Genomic DNA, 6000 nt, shown 5'->3' with positions numbered 1-6000 from the left:
ATATGCAAGTGAAAAAGATAAAACCCTCCATTCCATCCATATGGCTTAAATTCCTTCTAACTCGATCTTCAATGTAGCTATAGGGGGACCCCCAAATATTTCACCAATCGATTATCCAACTCAACCTGATATGTTTGCGAATAAGAGTTAGTCTAATTAATAAGGAGTCAGTTTATAATCTGTAAAATCGTGAGTTCAAATCCATTATTGATGTGAGGACCTTGTTAGTGGATGATCTGTAAATACCTTTGTAAGAGCTCTCGAAACCTGGAGACATATCTAAGCTCTAATGAATTCCCAAAACCTAACTCATTTAAACATTTGTGAAACCAAAAAAAAAATCAACCTGTCTTTTGGCTAAAAAAAAAATTGTAAAATGTTTCCTTCTGTGCCCCACAATAGCTATTAGCTATAAGGGCATTTTTCCATGTGCATTCAATAATATCCTTCATATTATATTATGCATTAGTAATTTATATGGTTGAAAGAGGGATCTAGAAAATTACCAAGATTGTATTAGAACTCTTTATATTTAATTAAGGGTATTTTTTAAAAAGACTGAATGATTTTTTTAAAAATAAACTAATTTAAATGTCGGTATGTTTTAAACAGCAGCATATCTGCATATGACCACTGATTCCCACCATTAAAAAAAACTCAATAGAAGTTGTCAATTTTTTAGCAAAGACGTACATAGCTATATATAAGGGGACAATAATGGTGGGGGCCATACTTTTTTGAAGAAAATAATTAACACATGTGGGCATATAATTCTTTTTATTTCACTAATATAAAAAAATCTAATAATAGTTTATAATTTTTAATTCTTTTTTTAATAATTAAAAGCCAATTTGAGTCCTTAATTAAGGATATGCTCCTAACAAATCATCTGTGATCGACAGTACAGTCTCCCATACAATAACTTGCTAAAGATTTCTTCTCCTCCCTCACTTACTGCATCAATGTTCTACACATCCATTTTCTTTTAACTTAATCTTAACACTATTACACTCGTCACACGTGTGTCTGTGTGTGCATGCTCTCTCTTCATGAAAGAAATCTATTAATATATAAAAATAGAGTACAAAGCAGGAATTGCTGACAGACCGACACATGGCATCACCTATGCATAGATAAATGGTCTTTATTTTTTATTTTGATTATTTTTTTAAAAGCCATGTTTCCATGTTTCTACCCATGTTCCCCACATTCCTGCATATAACTCACATGCGGTGTTAGATAAATGTGTTTTATTTTTCTATTTTTTACAAAAACCGAAATTCCCTACACGTCTCTATGTATAACTCACCTAATATCCAATATATGAGCTTCTAATTCTAATTCCTTTCATGTCATCACAAATCATGGCACATATATAAGATGAAAGTAATCATTTATTCATGCAAGTAATTTTCGGGTGGTTATGTAATTTCAAATTCGATTTATGAACATAGAGATTATATTAGATTTCAAATTCGATTTGTAAACATAGAGACTATGCCAACCATGATGTATTGTACATATTTTCAATCTTGCATTAATTTCTTAGTGTGATTTAATCTATCTATCTATTACTATTATAAGGGAGTGGTCTCTGTAAGGCTATTTAGAAGTGCGACAAGTGCTAATTCAACTTTGGTTTCCATTCAGGTATCTGCTTGATTAGTATTGTAGATTTTTAATTCTAAAAAGTTTCTTCTTTTGTCCCTTGCTGTTTCAATTTTTTCTACCATGCACCTCGAAATACTAATCAAATATAGGTATATACATTTAGTTCTGGAAAATTAAAAAAGGATGGACCTAGTGCATGACGATCCTTTGGAAGCTGCTTTTGACAAAGTACTATGAATTTATATCTACTACAGTCATTGTAAGATTTATAAACTACAAGAAATCTATCTTTTATCAATCAGTTGCCTCTGTCCAAGATTCATTTACTGATGCTTGTCATTTTCTACAGGTGAAAGATTTAATGAGATAGTTAGATTTGTCTTGTGAATAGTGTATTTCAGCTCATGACAATTGAATTTTTAATGGCTAAGAATTAAATTTAAAGTCACTATGGATATGCTGTTAGAAGAAAATAAATGCTTGTCTTCAAACGGCTTCAATGTGGTCAGAAAAGAGTAGTCTATTTGCTTCTCAAGTAACAAATATATCTTGTCTATGCCATCTGAATTTTTGCCAAGGGTTTTGCTAGATAAGAGTCAGATTTTTTGGTAAATCAACAACATTTATTGACTTCTATGCTCCTAATCTAGTCACTGTGCTTGCTTTGGTCTCAGATTGCGACTAAATGGGTGCTCTTGAGCTTAGAAAATAGCTTCATACTTACCAACATGGTCTGTTGCTTGATCATAGTTCCACGTCTTTGTCAACGTCTTAAAGCTAAATGTCGAGCTACAACTAACTATTTAGTTTTGTGTGGATCCAACTGAAAATATAAATATTATTAAATCAAGAACTTAAACTGATTTTTTATTTGAGTTATCATCCTTCCATATCTATCAGTTTTTTTTCTTCCCAACAATTATTACATGTAGGAAAAAAAAAAAGATGAAAAGCGCGAGTTGTAAAAATTTTATTTGCCTTGAACATATCCTGTGCATTGCACGGGCATTGAACTAGTTAAAGTCAAAGCACAATACAGACTAATTGTGGAAATAACTTTACATACGTTACACACACATTCATGTTCGTACGTAGGATGCAACATGAAGCACAAGAGGTTATTGATTAGTTGGAGGAGAGAGATTTGATGTTGGACGAGATCAAAGCTTCTCTAAAACTGCAGGATCCACATTAAGAACCACTTGTTGCCCTTGAAGAGACGTGGCCTCCCATATTGATGACTTCCCAGCTAACACTTCAAACATAGGCCTGCAAGTGATCCATATATATATGTAAACATGAATAATGTTATCTTTATTTTTTAATATAAGAACTAATTTGACATTCAATTTGGTCATAAATATAATATCCCAATTCACTTTATCTCTTATATTATCTATTTTTTTCAAAATAGTTATTATAATAGTTGTCCATGTTAAAGATTCCATCAAATGATAGTTACACATGATTAGAAAGGGTATTTTTAGAAAGATAATACCTTCTTATTACAAATAACTAACTCAACAAACTTCTTTAATCCACTCAAATTAGTTAATTAGCTTTTATATTAAAGACCAAAAGTGGTAATAATGATTTGATTAAAAATTCAGACGAGAAGCTAGACAAGTTACATGCCTTTTCGCTGTGACGATGGAGTAGAAATCCATTCCAACATCGCCAGCAACCTGTGCAGAGATCGACAAAGAACTTTGGCACAACTATCAGTTGACCGGCTTCAACCTTAGAATCCAACACAAGCTTCCCGTTGAACCCCACAATCTCAATCTTCCCACTTCCTCTAGCAACATAAATCAATTGAGTTGAAGGAATGGTTAGATAGAGTGGTGCCTTAGTGGCATTAGGTTCAAGCTTCACTCTGATCACACGCAGCCCAACTTCTACAACAAAAGGGAGATCTAAGTCAGTCACAATTGTGACTAATCCTCCATTATTTTTTACCCCATGGTCTGGTTTTGCAAAATCAATGTTGTACACCATCTGTTTGGTCTTGTCCATCTGGGGTTCTGGAATTTTGTGTAGGCCTTTCTGAAGCTTAAGGATCATAGATCCTTGTTGGCTCGTTGTGAGCTTGTTTGCTTCTTCGTTGGTCAAATTGTAGGCTTTGGTTATGACCTCTGTGGAAAAGCCTCCATAATTCCTAGAGTTCCACTTAGAATGAAGTAGGTGAACTGGCCAGGAACATAAGCCTGAGATGTTTCACCCAGAAGCACCATGATCAGTTCAGAATCTCCATTGTTGAACCACCATGAGAGTGCTCCTATAGGTACTGGGATTACATCTCCCTTCTTCAGCTTTAAAACGACCTCTTTTCCTGCGTTTGGGAGCAACATCCTAGCTATGCCATCTGTCCCTGCATTGGCCAAGACGTTGACAATAAGACTTAAGACTATGATGCAGAGACTATACAATTAGGAAACAATCATGTATATTACAATATATATACACATATTACCCGTTCTTAATATAAAAGCTAGTTGACTAATTTAAATATATTAAGAAAGTTTGTTAAGTTAATTATTTGTAATAAATGTGTTATCTATTCTAAGATGCCCCTGATAATCATATGTACTACCTAGAATTATCATTTAATAGAATATTTAACACGTACAATTACTGTAGAGACTATTTTAGAAAAATGGATAAACATGAAAGACAAAGTGATTAGGTTCTTATATTTAGAACCAAATTAAATATCAAACTAGCTCTAATATTAAAAACCGGATACTTATGAAAAACAATACTATATGGCTTGAGAAGATAGTGAGCTACCTTCAAGAACACAGCCAATTTTAGAAGAATCTGCGTAGTGAGGAAGAGCAAAGCCTTGAGGTTGAAGAACAAGGGGACCAGCACCAACGTTGTTGCTGGCCAAAGCAGGAACTCGAGAAGTTGACCATAAGTAGTAAGATCCACCATCTCACTCAAACATGGCTTCGGCCTTCTTGGGTGTCAAGTCGATCTCCATTTGGTTTCTTTTGTTTCCTTCAAGTACAGCAGGGAAAAATCGCACATGTCAATAAAAATCCATAGAGACAATGAATATGCTTTTAAACCCTTAATAACTCTTAGCAGATCACATTCATCAGGAAGATAATGTCACAGAGAGAAAGAGAGAGGTACCTGTTGTTTTGGAGGAAAATGACAATGAGAGAGACAAGTGATGAGTTTTTATTGCAGAGCCAGAGGTAAGTGTTTTATGGAGCCTTGCGTATATATAGACTCAATCTAAACGCATAGAGTGGTCCGATCGAAAGGATTAGCTTTTGTTTTCTTCCTCGCCTTGCTTTAATTATGATGTTTGTTTCTTTTAATTTGAAGTTATTAGCTTTTGTTTTCTTCTTCACCTTGTTTTAAGGATTTGGATGGAAATCAAATTATAGTTTTAAAAGTAATTTTAAATATACAAAGTTAAATATAAAGAAGTTTGTCTCAATTTACAGAAAAATATTTTTAGAAAGTACTTTTAGCCAAACCCAAACACCCCTTAATTATGATTTTTTTAAAAAAAAAAATTGAAGTTATCAATACTCCTTCTATTCCTGGTCTGAAAAATTGGTATGATCAAGACACCAAAAAAAGCACAAGACTGATTTTTTGGGGTTTGAGCAGACCATTTGGAATGATTTGATAAATCCATTACACTAATATACGTACCATGCATGCAATCACCGATCGCCACCTTTCTGTGATTAAAGTTGATATATAGTCAATTCCTATTTTATCTTCCATTTATTAATATCACTTGAAAAATTGTGGGGTGGAGGGAGAGTAGGCTTATTATCAGTGTAGTATGCGGCCCACAACATCTAAGAGTATCTTAAATGTTTAAAATTTAATTCTCTTATATTACTTCTGTCCTAATTATAAAACCGTTAATTATAAAATAAAAGTCTTATAAAATTTAATTCTCTTATATAAAATAAATATATATATATGATCTTTCTTTCTGCCGAAAACTTTCCATATTTAGGTCCATTGCCCGCCGGGAGTTTTGAGTTTTGTTATGCAATGAATCAAGAAATTATGGGTCTTGTTTGTTTTTAATTCTTGGTCGATCGAGTTATATATTATTTCTGATGAACCCCAACTCTCGCATTAACAAAAGTGTTCTTGAAATACAGTCTGTTTGACAAAGCGAAGGCATTTTAATTAAGCCAATTTCTCCTTCCCACCCGCCATAGCTTTTCAATGTTCCCAAGTACTACCTCCAATCTTTAAAAAGTTAGTTAGAAGTTGAATTTGATTCTCTAAGACAATTGACTCATATTATCTCCCTGATTTATAATTTTTTCTCAAAATATCATATTGATTGTAAGAGATTCCTACTAAGAAATAGTTTTAAAGTAGATAATCAAAATGATAATTTAA

The 6000-nt window shown here is 33.0% G+C and overlaps 1 pseudogene; it reads right to left on the bottom strand.

Moving 5' to 3' along the window:
* Nucleotides 1–2771: 2771 nt before the first annotated feature.
* On the bottom strand, nucleotides 2772–4597 carry LOC114732366 (11S globulin seed storage protein 2-like; annotated as a pseudogene).
* Nucleotides 4598–6000: the final 1403 nt, after the last annotated feature.

The sequence above is a fragment of the Neltuma alba genome, unplaced genomic scaffold (genome assembly GCF_004799145.2).
Source record: "Neltuma alba isolate B1F8T4 unplaced genomic scaffold, ASM479914v2 tig00012908_pilon, whole genome shotgun sequence".
Taxonomy (NCBI): Eukaryota; Viridiplantae; Streptophyta; class Magnoliopsida; order Fabales; family Fabaceae; genus Neltuma; species Neltuma alba.
This window is presented reverse-complemented; position numbering and strand designations above follow the sequence as displayed.